The 24179-nt window shown below is 34.9% G+C and overlaps 1 protein-coding gene across 13 annotated transcripts in view; it reads right to left on the bottom strand.

The window, feature by feature from the left end:
• LRFN5 (leucine rich repeat and fibronectin type III domain containing 5) overlaps window positions 1-24179 on the bottom strand; it is a 275105-nt gene that overhangs the window by 42460 nt on the left and 208466 nt on the right. For 2 of the 13 annotated variants that reach the window (XM_081120206.1, XM_081120197.1), the window contains exon 3: window positions 17652-17675. The exons of the other annotated variants lie outside the window; for them this stretch is intronic. The gene's annotated coding sequence lies outside the window, so the exon portion shown is untranslated. The remainder of the gene's footprint in view (window positions 1-17651; window positions 17676-24179) is intronic. 13 annotated transcript variants of the gene reach the window in all.

Genomic DNA, 24179 nt, shown 5'->3' with positions numbered 1-24179 from the left:
GTGTGAGGTAAATGCAAGTGTTAGCTTACTTCCTCAACTTTGTCTTGGGGCACTAAGTGGACAAGGTGACATTAATTATAATATAGAACATAAGAAAGAAAGGAGGTATAAATCTGATGAAATATAATGAGTTGGTTTGAAATAACCTATTTTTGAAGGTATCTATGCTATTTAAATTAGGGCTGGATAGACCTTAAAATAAACAAGATACTAGTATTAAAATCTGTGAACATGCAATTCCTGGAGGATATGATGGATACAGCTGGTTTGCAGGCAATGGAAATGTGTTGACAGCATTCTATGGTCTAAATTTAGGAGCATTTTTCAGTTATTTATTATTTTATAAAATAATGATTACTTTTTGATTCATGATTATTTTTCAAGTGCCACTTGTCAAAGCTTGTGACACTAGCATTTTTTAATGAGATGGATCTAGTGTCTACTATTTGCCTTTAGGGTTTTGAAAACAGAACTAGGCATCAAGTAGTTTTTTAACAATGTATCTATCCCTCTCTTTTTTCCCCAGATGTTAAGGACAACTGATTCACATTTGAGAAAACTGACAGTCAAATATTTTTCAGATTATGATTAGAGTTTTTCAAACCTTAAAAACTAGGCATATAAAACAGAAGTATGTCCTGATACTCAGGTGTTCAAGTGAATCATAATGTACTTCATGTTTGAATGTAATGCTGTTATGAAAAAAAATCTTTATGATAGTTAAAAATAACAAGAAAACATGTGTTATAATGTATGATAGGCAGAAATCTAAGATGTTCCATATTCTCACTCCCTGGTGTGTATACTCTTGTTAATCCTCCCCTTGAGTTAAATTAAAACTTGTAACTTGCTTTTAACCAATAGCATGTGGCAAAGGTAAAAAGATTTTGCATATGTTAAGATGCTTAATTATTTGACTTTGACTTAATAGAAAGAGGGCATGACTTAATCTTCTGGAGGCATGACCAACCAGATGAGTCCTTTAAAAGAAGTTTCTAGATTTCCTGGAAGTTAGATAGTCTAAGTAGCTGAGACTTTCTCTCTCTATTGCTGGCTTTGAAGAAATAAGTTGTCTGAATTCTACAGCAGTGAGAAAGTGCATTTCACCAACAACTTGAGGGAGCTTGGAAGTGGTTCTTCCCTAGTTAAGTCTCCAGATGATAACTCAGCAGAGCCTTATGAAACCAGCAGAGGATGCAGGTAACATGTGACAGAATAAACCACAGAAACTGTTAGGACAACAAATCTGTATTGTTTTAAGACACCACATTTATGGTAATATAACAGCAATAGAAAATTAATAAAAAGTATTTAGATTAAAGGTGGGCAATAAAATTGATGTGCACTATGATCATAATTGCTTGAAAAAATAACCTAAAACCATAAATAAGGCTTCATAGAATTCTGATTCCAATAACGTTGGGCTGAATAATATAACCCTTTTCACTGAGGATAATTTAAAAAGCTAAATGAAATACTGATGAAAACCTCTTTAAAAAAATCTCCATAAAGTTAACAAGGCAGTGAAGTGTACCAGATTAAATTTTAGGAAACAGAAGATCACACAGAGATAAGTCTATTTCTCCAAAACAATTTTGTCCTGAGAAATTATTCTGATCGTGAAAACATAGACTTTGTAACAGACAGATGGTGTTGCGCATGAGCTCAGGAGACATGCAGAAAACGTTTTCACTAGTGTTATTTGTAAGAACTCCAAATGTAAAACAACCCAGTTGTTCATCCATAGTAAAATAAAAAAATATGAATTGGAGTATATTTTTAAAAGGGAATACTATATAGCAATGAAAATAAATGACTACTGCTGCAGAGCGCAACATATTGTTCACAAGCATAATATGGTAAACACAATATTAATAAACACAATAGATTTTCTATATAAATTTGAAAAACCAGGATGTGTTCAAAAAGTGATAAACCATAAAAAAGCAAGCAGGTTATTAACATAAAATGTTTATATATGCACAATCCATATTTATGTACATACTATGCATAACTCAATTATGCATAATACCTATTAGTCATTAACCCATATTTATGGATTACGTTTATTTTAGAGGGGGTGGAGAAAATGTGGTCTCAATGTGACACAGAGCATTGGGGGTTATTGGCATGTTCAATTTCTTAACTGAGGAGCATCCATTTTATAATTACTCATTAACTGCACAAGCATGAGTTATGTACTTTTCAGTTTGAATGACCTATTTCACAAGAAATTGCTTAAAAATGCTTAAAATATTAAAAAATAGTCAAAATGTCCTGTGATTAATAATAGCCTTTCTTCAGGTACTTCTGTTTTAGACCAAGTAGGCAGAACTAAGACAACAGAAGTGTCACAGGAGTGGAGGGTATGTACTTGAAAGATACAGTCCAAGTATAGCACACCCCATTCATGCCATGCTTCATTAGGTGGTGAGCTCCTGGAGAGTAGAAGCTCATTTTCTGTGCACTTTGGAGAAGCCAGAAGGTTTAAGAATTTATTCAGGTTTTGTAACATGAGTGAATGATATTACCACTATTATCACTACTAATATTAGGACTATTAATGCTCTGGTTTCCATATACTGATTGCTTTTTTTTGTGTTAAAAATTATGCTAAGCTTGTGGAAACATGAGAATTTAAAATATTAGCCAATGAGATATTTTATTTTCTTACAGTCCCTAATCCTTTAATGTATTCCATTGCTCATTCTATACCCTGGTCACTTATTTATAACCTTGTCATCTACTATTCAAGGGTAGACAGAACATAAAAAGTAAATTCAAAGAGAAATAGAGAAAAACTCATTCTTACCTCATGAATTACCAAAGGCCTATGTCTTGGGATAAAATTAATAAACCACCCCTAGTTTATTGCTGTTTAAAATTAATTTTAAAATTATTAAAATTAATAAACCACCCCTAGTTTATTGCTGTTTTTTGTTTTGCTTTCTTTTTTTTCAATCGAAGTGGAGGATGAAAAAAATATTCTGCCTCAGGAAAGAGAATATAGACAAATGCATACACAAGGACAAGCACCTCCAAAGTGAAGACGAAGGAAAAATGGTAAACACTCATAGTTTCTAGGAGTTGAGGAGAGCTGTCCTACACTTTCTGTCTGGACCTCTGGGAGACATTTTTTCTTCATAAAAATTCAGTTAGTGATCACAGCATGGGAGGTATAAAAAGGCTCTGCATCAGAGCTAAAAAAGGCATGCAGTAATGTACCCAAGTAGCATAAGAGAACCTGAGATAGAAGGTGGGGGTTGGGGGGAGGGAAAAAGGGAGGAAGGAAGGGAGAGAGAAGGTGAGAGCTGACAAATATAAAGGGTCTAAATGAGGATTCATGGTCAAACAAAATGACAGAGATCACATAGAAATAAACCTTTGAAGCAGATACAAATATGGAGATTTGCTACTACTGGGATGATGCACACAGTAAACTACAATGCCAATGTGGACTCATATTAAACACCTGGTCCCTTATCCTGATACAAAACTTGGGATTTCCCATAGATCTTTTGAAAGACACCCTGGAGAGTTGTCTCTGTTAGTGTTCTTAGAGATTAAGTCAATAATATGTTAACAGCAGGTACTTTCATAGTTTATCACTTTAATGCAACTAGCTAATGATGTTATGATTTTAAATTATGTGATATGCTCTGTAAGGGAGATATTCTATTTCATATTTATTTTTCCATATAATCAATAATATAATGAGGGAAATAGCAAGAAAATGCAGAAATATTTTTTCTTATAAATAATAAGAAATTCCACATGGAGTTATCAAGGTGGATTGAAGAACAGGTACCATGGGGATCTGATCAACCTGCTCATGCAGTTTATTTACATCTCCTGGAAATTTTGGGGTTAAGTTCAGATGTACTATGACTTGGAGGTGAACCATCTTCTCCAGGAGAAAGCCAAGAGTAGAGCATTTAATAGTGGTAGTAAGTCTGCAACCCTTGCAATGGTAACCTGGACTTGGTCTTCAGCTATATCTCCCCTGAGCTGCAAAAGCTGAAAAATTCGATCAAAGGTGTTATCCTTCTAGATGGCTACAGCATAAAAGAGCCTGTTAATATAACCTATAATTGTCATATTTCCCAGGCAGAGAGACAGATGAAAGATTAAGATTGAACCTACTTCCTTACACTATACACAAATAATAACTCATAGACCTAAATGTTAAGACCTAAAGACACATAGGTAAATCTTTGTGGTCTTCAATTAAGGAATTATGTTAAGTGGGTGAATTGTATGGCATGTGAATCTCAATAGAGATGTTCCAAAAATAATGGTACACAAAATGTTTAAAAAAACTAAATGGAAAAGCAAAATTCTGCCAAAACAGAAGAAAAAAAATGTTTAAATGTTGTATAGTTTGGTACTTGAAAAGTAGCAAAATAACTAATTTAGTTTTCCTATAATAGGTTAAGAATATTGCTATATTAGCAATAAAACAAGGTGAAATAAAAAAACTAATACAGGAGAGGAAAAAACGAATCATCTAAAAAGCTCTTGACTATTTCAAGGGAAAAGTATTGAATCAGAAAGGAGACAAGAGAGAAAAAGAAAAAATATATATAATAAATATACTAGAGAAAGGGGAAACAAATACTAATACAGTATATTTAATCCAAAAATGTATCTGTATTTACATGAAGTTTAAATAGAGTAAATGCTTTGTTATGGGTTAAACTGTGTTCCCTTACAATTTATACATTGAAGTACTTATCCCTATACCCCTAAATGGGGCCTTATTTAGATACAGGGCCATTGCAGATATAATTAATTAAAATGATGTCATACTGGAGTAGAATGGGCTCCAAATCCAATATAACTGATGTCTGTATAAAAAGGGGTAATCTGGAAACAGATATAATGGAGAACACTAGATGAAGATGAAGAGCCATCAGGGAGATGTTTTTTACAAGCCTAAGAACATCAAAGATCACCAGAATAACAATAGAAGCTAAGCAAGAGGCACAGAGCAGATTCTCACAGCCCTCAGAACAAAACAGCAGACTGCACCTTGATCTCAGACTCCCAGCCTCCAGGACTGTGAAACAATACCTTTCTGTTATTTAAGCTACCCAGTTTGTGGTACTTGGTAGGTACCTTGTCACAGAAGCGCTAGCAAACTAATACATATCCCAATTCAAACAAAAAGTTTGCTAAACAAGATAAAAAATTTAAACTGTATGTTGCTTAGAGAAGATACATATACAATATATACATATAAATGCTAAAAAGAGATGAAGAATAGCATTTCATATGCAAATGCTAAAAAACAAAGCAAGTATAGCTATGTTCATATTAGAAAACATAAACTTTTACTTAAAAATCATTACTAGAGAAAAAAATACACTTCCACCAGACAATATACAAATTATAAAATTGTATGATATTTTTACCAATAAAACCTCAAAATTTATGGAAAAACACAAAGTAATAATCATCATGTATAATTTAATATGCCACCCTCTGATATATAACAGAAGAAACAGAGAAAATAATCAGTAGGAATACAGAATAGTGGAACACATGGTCAATTAGTTGCTCTAAGAATCATTATACAACACATATATTACACTGCATCAACTGTAAAAAACAGAAAATATTTTTCAAAATGAAACATTATTTGAATTAAAACAAGTGTATAAAAATTTCAAAGGACTGGAATTATTTAGAATAATTTTTAGACTGCAGTGCAATTAAGCTAGAAATTAATAAGAAAAACATATCCATAAAATATGCATATGTATGGAAATTGACCAGCAACTCTAAATAACCCATGGGTCAAAGAGATCTAAAACTGTAAGTTAGAAAGTATTTTAAATTAAATGATAATGAAAACTCTTCATATCAAATCTTGTGGGATACAGATAAAATCATAAAGAGTTTAATGCCTAATAGAGGAAAATATTTTGAAAGAGAAGAAAACTAAAAAGCAATAACTAATTATCACATTAAACCACATAAAATGATATTATATTTTAAAAGACATAGCAAATTAAGCCTGAGGAAAATTTAAAAACAGAAGAAAATAATAAAGACAATGCAGAAAGTATTGAAATAGAAAATAAATATATAATAGAAGGAAAGATCAACAAACCGAAAATGTTATTTCAAATAACTACTAAAAGTCATTACCCACTATCAAGACTGATAATGGCAATGAAAAAGGACTTCATTAGATACAATAAAGGCACTTAATAAAACTATATGAAGCTATTAGAACATACACTTGAAAATTTACATGATATGGACTTTTTAAAAAATATATATATCTTTATTGATTTCAGAGAGAGGAAAGGAGAGGGAGAGAGATAGAAACATCAATGATGAGAGTCATTGATTGAGCCCGCAACCCAGGCACGTGCCCTGACTGGGAATCGAACCCCGATCGCCTGGATCCTAGGTCGACTCTCAACCTCTGAGCCACGCCTGGCCAGGCAATATGGACAATTTTTTTATAAAAATATAATTACTAAGACTGGCACAAGAAAAACTATAATATTTGAATAATTCTATCATTAAAGTAAAATCCATAATTATAATCCTCCTACAAGGAAATCTTCAGGCACAGATGGTTTCACTGATTAATACTGCTAAACAAGTAAAGAGAAATAATAGCAATCTTACAACTCTTTCAGAGAATCAAAACAGACAAGACACTCTCAATTTCTATTATGATGTTGCCATAACATTACTACTAAATGCTGATGAGAATGTTATAAGAAGAAAATTAGGAACTGATCTCAGGAAGGAACACAGGCAGCATTCTTCACATATTATTATTAAACTGAGTGTACTCATGTATAAAATCAAAATACATAACGATGAATTTGGATGGATCTCAAGAATCATTTTTAGTATTTCAAACGCAGTGTAATCCTTTAACAGAGGAAAGGAGAAAACAAAACCTCTGATCATTTCAATAGAAGGAGTAAAAGACTGATAAAATTCAACACTTCTTCTGATTTACACAAACAAAACTTTTCTAGACTAGGAATAGAATGGAAAGTACTTAATCTGATAGATGGTATCTAAAAATATTATTCTTCATGATTAATTATTGAGTGCTTTCTGTCTGAGAAAGTAACAAAATGAGGGTGTCCAATGTTCCCACTTTGTTTAGCAATGTACTGGATGTCCTAGACAGTGACACAAACAAGAACATAAACAAAAGGTATAAATAATGGAAAGGAAGAAATAAAACTGTTATTACTTGTAACTGATAATGTACAAAGAAAACTTAAAGCTACAGATAAGAATATTGCCTTTGAAATAGCAGGAAAAAAGTCAAATACCTAAGATTACACTTAGGAAAACAATGTAACAAAATAAATAAATAAAATAAAATACGGAATTAAAATAAACTAAATAAAAACGCTAGAAGACTCAATAGTCTAAAAATACCATTGATTAAAACTCCAACCAAAATCACAAGATGTGTGGATTTTTTTCTACTACAAAGCATGATATATTATAAAATTACAATAATTTAAAAAGTATGACATTGTGCACCACAAAGAGAGTGTATTTGCTACACATACAATACTAAAGAATTCATATCCAATTATGTAAATAATTCCTATAAGTGAATAAGAAAAAAACAACAAAAATATGTAAAATACTTGAATAATTATTTTATTAAAGGTAATTTATAAAAGGCCAATATACATATAAAGCAGAACCCTACTTTATTAATTATCAAGGAAATGCAGAATAAAACTGCAATGTGTTATGACTACATATATACATATCTATTAATGACCAAAAAAAAGGTACTGCCAATTCTAAGCATGGTCAGAATATAGAGCAATGGACACTCTCACATCCTTTTGGTTAATTGCTCAATCACATTTTGGATTTTTTGCTTAATGTTGTGTGTGTGTGTGTGTGTATAATCTCCAACCTTTGCACAGATGACATGTATCCAACACCAACGCATACTGATAGGCACCAAGACCTACATGTTGGAATGTTCATATCAATATTATATGCAATAGTAAAAAACCAGAGGGAATTCAAATGTCCATAAGTTGTGGGTAGTTATATAATTCAACACTACACAAGAAGGAACGAACATGAATTGAACCCCTTATAAGACTCAAAATGTGAATAAATCCCACAAGCATAATATTGGGCAGAAAAAGATCACACACAAAAAATACTGCATGATTCTACTACATAAAATACAAAACCAGGCAAAAATAACTCATCATGTGAAAGTCAACAGAGTTATCACCTTTGAAGAGAAAGGACGGGTTGGTTACTGGCTGAGCAGAGCATGAGGGGAGTTTCTGGGGTGTCAGCAATTGTCTTTTTTTAACAAGGTAGTATTTACACAAATAATTGAGCTGTACATTTACTTTTTGCATCCTTTTATTACTATTTTTAATATGTCTTTATTGATTTCAAAGAGAGATAGAAACATCAAAGATGAGAGAGTCACTGATGGGCTGCCTCCTGCACACCCCCTCCTGGGGAACAAGCCTGCAACCTGGGCATGTGCCCTGACTGGGAATTGAACCTAGATCTCCTAGATCATAGGTCGATGCTCAACTGCTGAGCCATGCCGGAGGGGCACTTTTTGCACTCTTTTGGTTATTGTACTTCTTACCATACATTTTAAAAATCAAAGTAATTCACAGGAGAACTATTATAGCTTTTATCCATCCAACAAGTGTTGATCACTAGTACAATCCAAGTATTCTGTCAGATATTGGAAATACAGAGATGAATGAAACAAGGAACCTCTTCTCAGTGCCAGTAAAAATTAAAAACGTACATTCATTAAAAATGCAGTGCCAAATTTGCTAAAATAAAGCTGGTTAGAACTTTGCTGCTTAAAGAGTGTTATGTGCAATTTGAACATCAAAATATAGCAATGGGTTACAATTAGTGGAATAAAATAGGAATCCAGGAGTCAATGCTGATAATACTTATACAAATAGATAAATATATAAACAACTGGGGGAGAAGAAAATGGTGTTCTTTATAGTAGTAGAATGGCAACTGATAAATGTAGAAATAATAATAGAGCTAGAAAAATCATCACTTGGCAAACATCATGATAATAATTAATCCAGGCCCATGATCATGAATAGGTGTTAAAATAGTGGGTGAAGCCAACCAGGCATGGCTCAGCGGTTGAGCATTGACTTAGGATCCAGGCAATCGGGGTTTGATTCCTGGTCAGGGCACATGCCCAGGTTGCGGGCTTGATCCCCAGTCAGGGGCGTGCAGGAGGCAGCCGATCAATGACTCTCTCATCATTGATGTTTCTCTCTCTCTCTCTCTCCCTCTCCTTTCCTCTCTCTGATAATCAATAAAGATATATTTTTTAAAAACTGGGTGAAAGTTTGATAAAAAATCACGTATTTCCATAGTCTCAAAATGCCTCCTCACAAATATTATTAATTTAAGAGCTATGTATTAACTTTATAGAAAATAAACCTGTTAGACAACATATCAAACGTTTATAAAAATTTAACATTTATAGGAGAGATTAAAGAGACCTGAAATCTAAATGCAATATAGGTTGGAACCTGAACCAAAATTATCTTTTTCTGTAAAGAACAACACTGGGGTAATTGGCTTTAAACTCCTCTTTAAAAGTGAATTATTTAATTAAAACAAGTAAATTATTTCTCTTTAAATGTATTTTGATATAAAAATTCAGGGATTTCACTTTGTAGTAGATGTGTTGCTTTTCCCCCAAGGATCTCATTCTGTTTCACCTACTAAAAAACTCCAGCATCTGTGGGAAACCTGCCTCTGTCTCCCCAGGTAGTTCTGGGGAAATGACTAGTCCAGCAGTACTCTGCCTGCCAGCCCTGGACACAGGGGCAGGCAAGTGAGCCAAGCTAGGCCAATCTGAATGAAAATGGAAAGAAAACTCTCCCCTTCCTCATTTAATCTTTAAAGAGCAATTTCAGCAACTTGGTTAAATATAACAGAAAACAAACAAAGAAACAAAAAAAAGAAAATGAAGCCTGGCTGGTGTTGCTCAGTGGCTGAGCATTGACCCATGCACCAGTAGGCTGCTGTTTTGATTTCCAGTCAGGGCACATGCCAGGGTTTCAGGCTGGATCCCCAGTTGGGGTTTGCAGGAGGCAGCCAATCAATGTTCTCTCTCATCGATGTTTCTCTCTCTCCCTTTCCCTTTCTTTCTCTCTAAAAATCAATAAAAAACATTTTAAAAAAAGGAAAACAGTTGACCCATTTCTCCGAATAAATTTAGTAAGAAGAAAATAATAGCAGCAACAACAGCTAGTATTTATTGAGTGCTTACCAGGTGCCAGGCAGTTTTATGTACCTTACAAATTTTATCTCAATAAATCCTTTCAATAAGCCTGGGCAGCAGGGGAAGGTGCAGGGGGTGGAGGGTGGGGAGAAGCTACTGGGATACGTGCTATTCTCCCATGCTGAAGCTTAGAAACTCACTAAAATAGCATGAGCCTTAAACAAAAATGTGAAGGAAAGAAGTGCAGATTGCATTAATCCCTCCATCCTCTGGTCTGAACTGCATAGATCACATCCCCCTGGTCCCCAGAATTTCTATATAAATAAGTAAATAAATATTTAGAAAAAGCATGCTATGCCTCAGTAGGAAAAAAATGTAAATCTTGCTATATGCTACAGACAAGTGTACATGATACAATTTTAAAGGAAAAATAATTAGTTTCAGAAAAATATACCTTGTTGAATCAATTTCCATTTAAAAATGTTATCTATGTCAATTTGTTTATTTATTTGTGTTTATATAGGAATAGGTCTAAACGAATATAAATATAAAAGAAAGCCACTAAGACTAGAAGAGAAAGAAAAAATCACACTCTCGCTTTCTAAAACCCTGCAGTATTTGAAACATTTATAATTATTTTGTAAATAAAACAAATGCAAGGAAAGCAAGTATTTTTGTTTCTGTAGTTGTTCATTCCTGTCTGTACGAAGCATACAAGGATTTTTGATTTAATTTAATTTAATTTAATTTTTGTAAATGCTAGGTGCCTTTTACTTTCCTGTGATATTTAAGTTTTTGTTTTTGCTTTGTTTGTTTTCTGGCCTGTAGTAGGGATTCTGGGCTTCATTTTTCATTCTAGATAGCTGGCATTGTGCTAAGGTAAGACTGGCAGTGACAGTGATCTGGACTCATAGTCCTTGGAGTCAGTTCTGGAATACTTGGACAAGATTCAAGCAGAAGAATGCATTATGGCTGCGCCATCGTGGTGTATCATCCATGTATCTCTGTCTGACTGTGAACCACAGTAAGCTGACTTCAAAACCCAGTGTAGAATGTAGGGTAGGGTGACTGATGTGATAACTGGTTAGTTATAATGTAAAAGAGACTTGGCATAAATAAGAGGAAAGAAATGCTTTTTGATATGAAGAAAACAGTGAGGGGGTGTTAAAGTTTAACAGTGATAAAAATGGTGTGATATTTATTAAAATATTATTGGAGATAAACTCAGACAGAAGTGTCAAAACTGCTCCTTTTTAAAAAGTACTTTCTGCCAGGATGGCCTCAAATTTCTATGTATCTGAAAAATGTTTTCATATTTTCTTTCTTGAGTGTGAAATTTTGTTTTTGAATACTTCTTCCTGAATTTGAACTCAGGTACAGCACTCCGTAAACATGGCTGGTGGTAGGCACAGTGCCTGCTGAAAACTCGTCCCTCTCTGGGAAACACAACATGCCTTTGTGATGTTTGGCGGGGGGCAGGAAAGAGTTGGCCACTGTCTACTTGTTATATTAAAGTTAGAAATATGACCTCACCAATCGTTAGGGTTAATAGTGGATTTTCCTTCTATTAAACACTCCTCCCCTCTCTCAATGGATGTAAATGGATGTGGGTTTACCTACAGAACTGTATTTGGTGGGAGTTAAATTTGATGGAAGGATACTTGGAAAGTTAATACAACTTTAGGGCTAATAAAATCATTTGGAACCACTGTGTTTATCAAGTTAGTCCTAAATATAATGTAATTTCTCCTGACTGATAGCTGATAGTTTTCCAGTGCAACAGTGTGCTGGACATGGCTCTCCCTGACTCATGAAAGACACTGTTGTTAAATTTTCGGGAATTTTCTGAGCCAGTTCACCTCACATGGTACTTTGAAATTGGCCCTGGAAGGAATAATTACATTACAGAAATTCACAAAGGCCACAAATTGGGGGTTCTCCCCCAACTGCTGGCCAGCTGTTCTACATTCACTATTGTTTAGCAGCCTGCCAGCTAAGTGGTCTTTGTCTTAATTTACATCATCACTAAGACCACATGGACCATTACTCCAGTTTAGACTTTGCACAGGAGACCTAAAAGTAGAAGGAAAACTGGGAAGAACAATGTTAGGGAGGTGAAGGGCAGAAAGTGCAAAGAGAAATAAACCCTGTGAAATGCCTGGAGAGCCCATAAGACTGTGACTGAGATATATCCACTGAAGTCTGAGGTTAACAGTTCATTAATTTTTGTGTAGTAGTCTACGGAGAAAGTTTGCAGTGGATTCAGGAGAACGTGGGAGGATAGGAAGTGTAAATGAGGGCTTCTCTGCAGTACTGTGAAAAATCTGGCTTTGAAGAGGAGATTGAAAGGAGAAAGATTAGAGAACCATGTAGGATCAAAGAAGGGATTTTTTACTTTGTTGTTTTGTTTCATTTTGTTTTTAGCATAGTCCAAACCCATACTAAGCTAAGAAAAAGATCCAAAAGAGAAAGACGAAATTGATGACAGAAAAAGTATTAAAGAACAAGGCCTCTCTAAGGTCAAGAGGTAAGGAAGTCCAGAGCATAATCTAATCGGGGGGCAGGAAATAAAGGGCGCAGAGCCACATGAAGTTTGTTTGGAATCAGGAAGTTGAGAGACGTGTACATAATGGCCCTTTTCTTGAAGAAGAGGTGACACATTCTGTTGACTGTGGCCAAAGGGGCTTAGGCTGGGTGATGCTTGGAGAGAGTGGAAAGGTTTAGAATAATCCTGGAGGTTTGTGAGCAAGGATTCGGCCTGGGGACCAGCTAAAGTAATACAAACATAAGTGAAGTTTGAAACAAATCTCACAATGACTTCTCTCAACATGAAAATATTTGCACATAGATATTGATAAGGTAAAGGTAAACTTTCTTCAAATGTGGCTCTAACCTGTTTTACTGCAGTCATCTCCCCAACTCCTTGCTGAGGCTGCACCCTAATGCCCCGGCTGGTTATTGTTTGAGCAACCATCGGACTCTTCCACTTCATTTCCAGTGGAAATATCCCTTTTCCCTTCTCCTCCCTCATTCTCAAGCTTCAAGTTTCATTTGAACCATCCTCACCTCCACAAGATCTTCACTGACATTCCTATTGATCATAAATTACAATCTGCTTTATCTTCTAATAACACTCTTTAAAGGACCTCTTTTAGAGAACTTGCAGGGCTGCACAATGATTTGTTTCCATACATATGTTTCTTTTCCAATTTTGACGTGAGCAAGTACAGGGAATGTGTCTTACGCATCTTTGTATCACAATACCTAGTATAGGTTTTACCACAGTGTTTACCATGTGGGATGTATAAAAGAAACGTGCTTAATAAATTTAAGAATGAATGAAGGAATGAAGGAATGAAGGAATGAATGAAAAGATTAATTGCACTCCAGTTTAAAAATCAGAATTATATATAGCAGTGTCACAAACTATAAACAACATTAATGACCTAAAGGTGGAAAAATGAATAGTGTATGTACTGCCAAAGCAGAATCTATAGAAAGATAGTTTCTGGGAGTTGTGTAACTCTATCAATGTATTTTCTAAGTATTTTACTGCATAGATAACAGAATTAATGGTATCTATCTCTTTCTATTTCCAGGGTAATATTATAATTAAATTATTTTAATTTGTGGGCTAAATTTCTTAGGCTTTATCAAAATATGGCTCTATTGCTGACTACCTGTAGAAACTTGAGCATTCAAATGTGTTCAAATGGTTCAGAAAACAAGTTTTACAAGCTGGCATGCAAGGGTAGGGCTCACTTCCCATGGTTCTTTCTCCTATTTTTGTCCCACTAGGGTGTTAGCTCCTTGAGCGAAAATGATATGTATTATTTACATTTCCATCTCCAGCACCAAGTACAATTCCTAATAAATAATATATAATCAAGGACTATCTGTAAAATGCATGGATCAATTGGTTAAAATTACACATTAGGTATATAAATTTTGATTATGTATTTATAAAAAATGATTCTGTTTATTGACTAGACCTACCTATGGTCAGTAGTTTCACAAAGACAATGTGCTCTGTTTGCTGCAAGAAGAACCAGGCAAAAGGGAGAGTTTCCTCATCCAAACATACCACATCCCTCTCCTGAGAAGAGTCCTGCTGAGTTTTGACTTTTCACTGATGATAAATAAAATTTTGAAAATTTCAATTTCTGTGTTAATATAACAATCTGAGTCTAACACATTCATGACAGGCAACATCTTTACAGCACAAAATTAACTATCTGGAAATGAATAGATATCTGGACAGCAAAGGGGGAGACAAAAAGGGTTACAGGTTGATTTCTGAAATACTTGCAAAAGAAAATAGTTGAGGATTTTTTAAGTTGTGTATGAGGTTTCTATACACTAAGAAAAGGAGTCTACAGTGATACATAATTTCACAAAATAAATTTTTATTTGTTATATCCTAATAGAACATCTTTTTTTGTGTGAAAACATCAGTTTGACTAAACTCTGTTTGGGATGCTATAGGTAAATCAAAAATTTATTTTAGCCAGTAGGTCTAATTAAACATTTATAGAAATGTTTATTCAGCCTGCTAACAGTAGTCTTTGAGAGCCTTCTTAGTGAACAAGAATCCCTTTGCAGTTACATTTTTCAAAGTGGAAATGTGCATAGGCTGCTAAGTGCTTAAAATATTCAGCTGCATTTTAACAGACCAAAAAAACACCCCGTATCTAGGACATTCTTGCACAACTATACAAAAGAAAACTGTCCTCAAGTGTTTCCCAAGGCTTGGAATAGAAAGATAATATAAGAAAAAGTTATGCCAACTTAAAGTGTAGCTAGATAAGTTCAGTGGTATTAAAATATCATATATTCCAAATTACCAAACTGTAGGGATCATTATCTACTTCCAAATATATTGTCTCATCACTCAACTGCTCAAAAACTTCCCATCTCTCCTGGTTTATTACAGAATAAATCTGCACTCAGTGTGATATCCAAGGCTTTCACAATCTGCTCATAATATTTTGTGTGAATTATGTCCTACTATATAACTTTACTCGTCCTATGTTTAAGCCAAATCAGCTTATGGTCATGCCTTTGATCACCCTGCCATCTCCATCTGGAATATCCTTCCCTCAAAATTTTGCCCATCAAAATCCCATTAATTCTAAGAGTGTCAGCTGAAATGTATTTTCCTCCATGAACCTTTCAAGATCACTGGGTTTAAATGCACAATTTGGGGATGGGGGGGCTTTCATAAAATTTTCGGTCTTTTACTTGGAGCACTTAATTAATTCGTGTCTAGAGTCAAGGATCCTCACAGAAAACAATTCATATGACAGGTCCTTGACGAATAATGCTATATGTGAAATGGTGTTTTATGGAATGGAGATGTGAAGATTCTAAGGGCATTGAATGTAAAAGTACTTGATAATCAGACACACCTCCACAAACCAACTCCCTTTGATGATCTCTATTAAAACAACAATAAAAAAGCAGAAGCAATCAAAAGGGAACTACCTCATCTTCCCACACGTAAACTACACACCTACAAAATGCTTGTATTGTACATTTACTCCTTGTTTCTTCCTTCCAATTACACTGATTTCCTCAACAACCAACCTCTTAAATTCTGGATTATGGATTTTCTTCCCTTCTACCTTCTCAAGGATGTAATCTTAGTAGTTGATCCTCTTTATTATATTAGCAAGTTTCTCTCTCTACTAGGTTATGGGTTCTAGTGTCTCATTAAAAGCAAACAAAGACTCACTTCATCCTGGACAAGTCAGTCTACTCTTCTGTATCTTATTTTGTTCTCCTCATGCAAAATGAAGATGATAATGGGGCAATAGCATATGGTTGCCATGAGGATTAAATTGTTGTTGAAAAATGCTGTAAAATGCTTAGAAGACTAATTGGTTCAGATTAACTACACAGTCAATCATAGTTGCTGCTTTCACCCTTTTTGTCACTATTATCACAGCTATTCTCTCTGTCATTCCTCTACCTGACCTCTAAACACCGCTGTCCTTACTATGAGCTTCTATACTTCTTTATCTATGTTCTTACTCAAAGTTAGCTCACCATTCCCCATGATTTTAAATAATTTCTGTAAGGTTATTAATCACTCAAATATATCTCTTGTCCTGAGTTCCATTCTGAGTTCCAGACCCTTATACTTATCCGCTTCTTGATATACACATTTAGGTGCTTATAAGTATCTCAAATATATACAAAATGGAAGCCTGATTTTATCCAACAACCCCATTTTCCCCATCTCAGGTGATAAAAAGTTCACTTAAGAGTCATTATTGTATTATTAACTTTCCTATGCCCCAACATCCAATTCCTTTGTAAATCTTAACAATCTGCAGCCAAATATACACTAAATACATACTTATTTTTATATCTATTCTCACTTTCCTAGACCAAGATGCCATCATCATTTGATTGAAAAGTTGTAGTTTCCTACTAATTAGTCTTTTTGCTATCTAGATTGACCTTCTACTCATTGTATCTAGAATAGAACTTAGCACAATTAACTTTAAAGTAAGTACTTGTTATATGAATCAATGAATAAAAAACCATGTTCTTCTCCCATCCTTGTTTCATATTTATTTGAAAACTTTAAATTGATTCTGTTTAATTTTTTAAAATACTTACTTAAACTCATCTCCATTCTTAAATTGGAAGATATAATATCAAGAATGTTATGACACTGGCTTTATAAAAAAATTAGCCATGTTAATTCCAGACCTTTTTTCTAAAACTAAGGATAAACTTACATTAAAGCAGTGCCTGTAAGTATAACTGGGCAAAAACCTCATTTCCTTAATATGATCTATTCTTTCTGTCCTTTTTAACTAAAACTGGCCTCATCAAGCACCATGACTCACCTACCCTCCTTATCACTCACACATCCACTTCCTTAATCTGTAAACTCTCAGGTCAATGAGGTTCTGGCCTGAATCAATCTTAGGAACAAAGCCTCTGGCCTGTTGACCACAGAGACATAGTTTTGGTCAAACTAGAGATAAAATCTAGGCTTCAGTTGTATTTCAGCTCCTGACCCAAAAAAGAGGTGAAACCAGATGAAGCAATACCACCCCTGGCATCAGGACCAGATACACTGATCAACTACCCCCAAGCATCGACCAATCATTAGAGACCAAGGTCCTGACCACTACTCTAACGCCCTTAGTCCCCATGATTAATGATTTTCCACATATATAACCCAGTCCCTGGAAGCCATTGGGAGCCTGGTCTTTGATTATTAGTTCACCTTTGACTCTGCTCCTGGGCCACTTCTTCAAGTAATAAACCCTTACTGTCTTTGCTGCAAGCTCCTGTTTGTGTCTTATTGGGTTTTGCTACACGAAGGCAAATAGACATCTTTAATCCAATAACATAAGTAAGAGACATATTAACATACCTTAATTACCCCGTAACAGATAGCCTGGCAAAAAGAAAATGCAATAATGATTTCAGTAGCAAAAAACAACAATAAAAAAACACAAACAATTCTCTTTAAAAACAACTTGCTTGAAGCTAAGCAGAGCGTAAGATCAGGCAAAGGAGTCATGGTACTTATCCCAACATGACAATTCATTGGTGAACTTAAAAATGTGCAGGCAATTTCATGGTTTGGTCATCCACCACTATGAAAGCAGCAATAATCTCTAAAAGAATGTTAGCATATGTTGATGGCAGCCATTCTGACAGGTGTGAGGTGATACCTCATTGCCATTTTAATTTTCATCTCTCTGATAATTAGTGACTGGGCTTTTTGGGGCATCTTGGCCATCTGTATGTCTACTTTGGAGAAGTGTATATTTAGGTCCTTTGCCCATTTTTAACTGGATTGTTTGTCTTCCTTTTGTTAAGTTGTATGAGTTCTTTGGATATTATGAATATTAACCCCTTATCAGATGCATCATTGGTGAATGTGTTCTTCCACACAGTGGGTTCCCTTTCCATTTTGTTGATGGTTTCTTTTGCTGTGCAGAAGCTTTTTATTTTGATGTGGTCCCATTTGTTTATTTTCTCCTTTGTTTCCCTTGCCCTAGGAAATGTATCAGCAAACATATTGCTATGAGAGATGTCTGAGATTGTGCTGTCTATGGTTTCTTCCAGGATTTTTATGGTTTCATGACTTACATTTAAGTCTTTTATCTATTTTGAGTTTATTCTTGTGTATGGTGTAAGTTGGTGGTCTAGTCATTTTTCTGCATGTACCTGTCCAATTTTCCCAACACCATTTATTGAAGAGACTCTCCTTCATTGTGTGCTCTTGCCTCTTTGTCAAATATTAATTGAGTGCAATGGCTTGGGTCGATTTCCTAGTTATCTGTTCTGTTCCATTGATCTACATGCCTGTTCGAGGATGTGGAGAAAGGGGAACCCTAGTACACTGCTGGTGGGAATGCAGACTGGTGCAATCACTATGGAAAACAGTATGCAGTTTCCTCAAAAAATTAAATATGGAACTACCATTTCACCCTGTGATCCCACTTCTAGGAATATATCCTAAGAAACCTGAAACACTAATCAGAAAGAATATATGCAGCCCGAATATATGCACCCCTATGTTCATAGCAGCACAATTTACAATAGCTAAGACCTGGAAACAGCCTAAACGCTCATCAGTGGATAAAAATGCTGTGGTATATTTACACCATGGAATACTATCAGATGTAAAAAAGAATGATTTCTTACCCTTTGAGACAACATGGAGGGACATGGAGAGTATTATGCTAAATGAAATAAGCCAGTCAGAGAAAGACAAGTATCACATGATCTCACTCAAGTGGAATCTAAAGAACAAAATAAACTGATGAACAAAATAGATCCAGAGACATAGAAGCATGGAACAGACTGAGGAATCTCAGAGGAAACTCAGAGGGTGGGGGTGGGAGGGTGGGAAGAGATTAACCAAAGAACTTATATGTATATATACATAACCCCATAGATACACACAATAGTGTGGTGAAGGCTTGGGGGTTTGGGAGATGGAGGGGGTCAGTGGGGAAAAAAGGGGACATCTGTAATACTTTCAACTATAAAGATAAATTTAAAAAAGAATGTTAACATAGAGGTTTTGGGAAATCTGTGAACTAAGGAGAATAAAGTTCTGCAAAGGGGCTTAGAACTTAATAAGAAACGCTAGTACTAAAGTGAAAACTGATTTTCAAAAAGGAAAAGGTAAATATTCAATTCAGGTAATAGTATGTCAAAAGGAAGAGGGGTAGAGGAAATGGGAGAAACATATTTTATGTCAATATGTGATATCTCAGAGTCTGGATGCTTTTCAAAATTAGCTACATATATTATTAAGTTGTTTAGATTAAGGTGAGGAAATACATTTATTTGTGAACTACCTGGGAACTAACAAAAATAAATCAACATGTTAAAGGAAAATTTACATGATGTGATGAAAATTCATTTATAATTTTGCATTAATGTTGATAGCAGTGATGGATTAGAAAGTTGTCTCCATTTAAATATATAGCTGTGATTCAGAATGTAAAATTATAGAAGAGATTCATCTGATTATGTTATCATTTGCCAATATCTCGGAGTGAACTAACAATTTCATCTTGCTCATAGATAAGGGTACTTTCAAGTAGGAGTGCATTAACAATAATAAGTAAGGACAAGGTTGAAAATTGTGTATTGTTCATTATGAATTATAGTAAGTGGCACTTTAGGAGAGTACGGATGTAACCACAATTTGCTTGAAAAGAAAATGTAATGTGAACAAAGCTGGAGAGACAGGATGTTATGGTTTCCACAGAGGTTCTCTTCCTTTCCCTGCATTAAGTTATAGCAATGCTGACAAGAATTACCCCTGCCAGAGAACAGGGATCAAGTTCGGCTTTGCTTTTATGTTAGAGCTGAGTCATTAATAAAACATCCCGATTTCTAACTTTTCCCAAGTGCAACAGACCCATCAATTTTGGTTTATTAATATGTGAAAAGGTCTGAGACTGCCAAAGCCTTGGACCCAGATTTGAAATTCTAATAAACTGCCCATGTAATGTAAATTGATGTTTCTTAATCAGCTTCATTATGGCATTTGGTAAACCACCCAATCTGTTTATGAAATTAAACTAAAAATTACATTTACTTTACTTTATTAAACAACCCTTCTTGTGAATAGCTGCAGAAAATAAAACAATTGCCATAAGTTTCCATATTAAACACATAAACCTGCTTAATTTAAAGTAATTTATGTTTAAAAAAAATACATTTATACATGTTTTTGATTTTTCACAAAATTATGTTTTCATATTGGGGAATCATTGCATAGGTGTTTTATGCCAAAAATCTAAAAATAATCGAAAGCTCAGCTTTTTACACTTTGGCTCTTATACTGAAGAGAGATTTGGTTTGGAATCAGTACTTTTATAAAATTTCTACAATCCTATTTAAAATACTTTCCATATAAACTGAGTAGTACATTTTTCAGAATGTAATTCATAGGTTAGGATTATAAACCTGCTTTGAAAAGTCTCTGATAATAATTGTTTTCCAGAGTTGTTGCTTTATACAATTTATACAGACAGCATGTGCATTCCGGTGCCATTTTTTCAGCTTAATTATAAGCAGTAGGTACACCTTAGTGCATCATTATAACTTTTCCTTGGAGCAGGAAACATGGTATACCAAAACGTTGTTACCTAGCTCATCCTTTTTGGATTTCTATTAGTTGTATTTGTGCAAGAAAAGCAAGTCCTTATGACACACACTTTCAACAATGTATTATTACTAAGTCTATTGGCAAAAATTAGGGACACTTTTCTCCTGTCTTCCAAGTACATCCTCACCCTCCACCCACTTGTTTACTGTGAGGACATTTTAGGTGTTTTCATCCAGTAACACTTCAGTAACACTTATTTTTCCTGAAATACTAAAAACAATAACTGAGTAACAGTCATATGTTGTTTTTTCTAGGTGTCACTTTCCAGAAGTGGGCTCAGATACAGACAGGGTGCCTTGTGCAGATCAGAGGACTGTTCCATAACAGTGGTCTGTAAAAATAATGGCCAATTGATGATCCTATAACATACTGAGGTCATGTCAAAATGACTGCAATTATGCAGCAAATAATAGAATAATGTAGCAGCTGTACTGCACAGAAATTAAGTGTTTTTTCTTTCAATATGTTGCTTAACTCTACCTCTCTTCTCTTTCTGTTTTAAGGAGAATAAATGCATTTGTGTAGTACTTAATCCCAAAACACCTACAGCTCTAAGAGATTTTAATATGACCTGGTAGTAATAATGAGTGAGAGGTTTTAATATTGAGACTGAAGTGCAGGAATTTGAAAGTGACAGTATATATTTTTAGACACAAGTGTTTTTAAACAAGAACACAATTCATTTAGTTTTGAAGCAGGTTTATGTGGCTAATTTATCTATCCTGCCTCATTCTACCCATCACTTTTATTAATCAGTCATTAATTATATCTTTAATGAGCACATATTATAGATGTGTCATGCATAGTAATTGAAAGATCAGGAGCTGAAGATCAAAACATAAGTCATTGTTTCTGCCCTCCCCCTTGTGAAGCTCACCATCTAATTTGAGGGTATCAGTCATATAACAAATGACTGCACATTTAGTATGAGAAATGAAGTGTTAACTATTTATAAAGCCTTCTTTTAACAAAGTTGACTAATCACTCTATCGAAAATCAAATTCTCAAATCTCTTAAAATAAATGGATTACAACAGTCACTTCTCAATGGTAAATAAATTAATTAATTTAGAAGTTAGGAAGGAAGGGTGGGTGGTAAACTATTTTATAATTCATCCAAGTACATTATTTCTCTTTGAGCCAACGTACAAACAAACAAAGAAAATCCACATCAACAAACACACACTAAACAACTGCAAAGGGGTGACAGCACATACTTCTATCTAAAAGAGAAAGGGACATCTTCGCAGAGATGGTTATGTTTGAGGAGTTTATCAGCTGGAACAGAGAAGTACAAGACCATATAGAGAGACAGGAAGGTGTGAAGAGGCAGGTGAGTAAACCAAGATTCACAAGGGAGAGACACCTGTGGTTGTAGAGCAGCATTGGAAAGGTCTGGGAAGAGTGTTCTTTACCACACTAATATCTGATATTTATTATAGATTATGAGGATTTGTTGGAAATGTTTTAAGCAAAGAAGTCAAACAAGTATTTTAGAAGGAAACTTTCATCATAAAACAGAAGATGGTTTTAGGGACAGGTGAAATAGAGACCCAGAGGTGGATAAAGCTACTCTGCCAATTAATAGCTGTGGACATTTGGGAACATTATTTTACCTTAGTTTTCTCATCTGTGAAACAGGTATAATAATTATGAAGAAATAACACATATAAACAATTAAAATACAGTAAAAACACCATCAAAATTGTTACTAAAGCAAGAGAAAGTAAGGCAGTAATAGTGGTAATATAACAAAAAATAATTTGAAAGATATTCAACAGTCATGTTCAATATTTTGAGCAAGGAAAATCATTTCCTATGAGTGGTGTTAAGAGTTTTTATAGGATACATTTTTGTTGTTGTTGTTGTTTTTTAGTCTTATATTCAAATATATTTGGGCTAACACAGCTAAGTAAATTTCTTTGAGGAAGAATATCTCAGGACCTTTATATATTTGAATATTATGATTTCCCATGAGGGATGATAGCAGTCAGGGTTTCCCAAGCTTAATTAAACATGGGAATAGGATGCTCACCTTTAACAGAAAATCTGGAATGATCCCTGGTAATTTATGAATCTCAGGGAGTTAGAGGGAAAATGGTGCAGGCCACAACAAAGGCTATAGTTCTAAGGAAGAATAACTATTCTTAAATAAGTCTTGTCTGGATATAGTTTTGAAAACATTTTTGTGAAAAGTTTTAAACTAAAGTTTAATATTGTGGTAGGCAGAGTAATGACAGCCACCATGATATCTAATACCTAGTTCCTGGAACCTATATGTGTTACTTTACATGACAAAAGGAACTTTGCAGATAGAAGTTATGGACCTTAAAACAGATATATTATCCTTGGTTATCTGGGTGAGCCCAATGTAACCACTTAGGCCCTTAAAAAGCAGAAGATAAAGGTAGAGAGGGAGATCAGAGAGAGCTGTTATTGGCTTTGAAAGGTGGAGGAAGGGGACCATTAACCACAGAATGCAGTTGGCCTATAGGAACTAGAAAGGGGCCTCACCTGACAGCCAGCAAGAAAATGAGGACTGTGGCAGTCCAATCAAGATGGTGTAGGTAAACACAGTACTTGCATCTTCCCAATACTACATCAAAATTACAACTAAATCACAGAACCACCACCATTCAGAACTACCTGAAATCTAGCTAAATAGAAGAGTTACAAATAAGAATATAAAGAAGAAGCCACATCAAGACTGGTAGGAGGGGCAGAGACTCAGAACTGGCTGGTCCTATATCCATATGAGGTGGATAAAAATCAGGAGGGTTATCTTGGTTGCACAGGTACCCCCATGAGGAGTGACAGTCCCAACCCCACATCAGGACCACGAGCCCAGGTTCCAGTGAGAGGAAGAGAAGTTCCCATAACTTCTGGTTGTAAAAATCAGCAGAGATTATGGCTGAGTGAAACAGAGGGAATCACAGGCATTTGTCTTAAAGGCCTGCATACGACTTACTTGGACACACTTGCTGAGTTCCAGCACTGGGGCACTAGGGACATATGGGAGGAACAGAGTTGTCTGGAATCAGGGACAGAGCTGGAAGGACAGCTTTCTCTGCGACAGAAGCACTGGCAGAGGCCAGTGTTCCTTTTCTGAGCTCTACCCCCACAGAGCTGCAGACAGGTGCCATATCTAAGTGTTCATCAACCTGGCTACCACTGTTCACCCACCCTGGTCATTCCCTGAGACAGTGACCCATCCAACTTTCAGGCCCATCCAAGCCTTTTCCAGTGGCTTTTCCATATAAAT

Source organism: Miniopterus schreibersii, assembly GCF_964146895.1.
Source record: "Miniopterus schreibersii genome assembly, chromosome: 1".
NCBI lineage: Eukaryota > Metazoa > Chordata > Mammalia > Chiroptera > Miniopteridae > Miniopterus > Miniopterus schreibersii.
The sequence above is the reverse complement of the archived record's forward strand: the minus strand, read 5'-3'. Positions and strand labels throughout refer to the sequence as shown.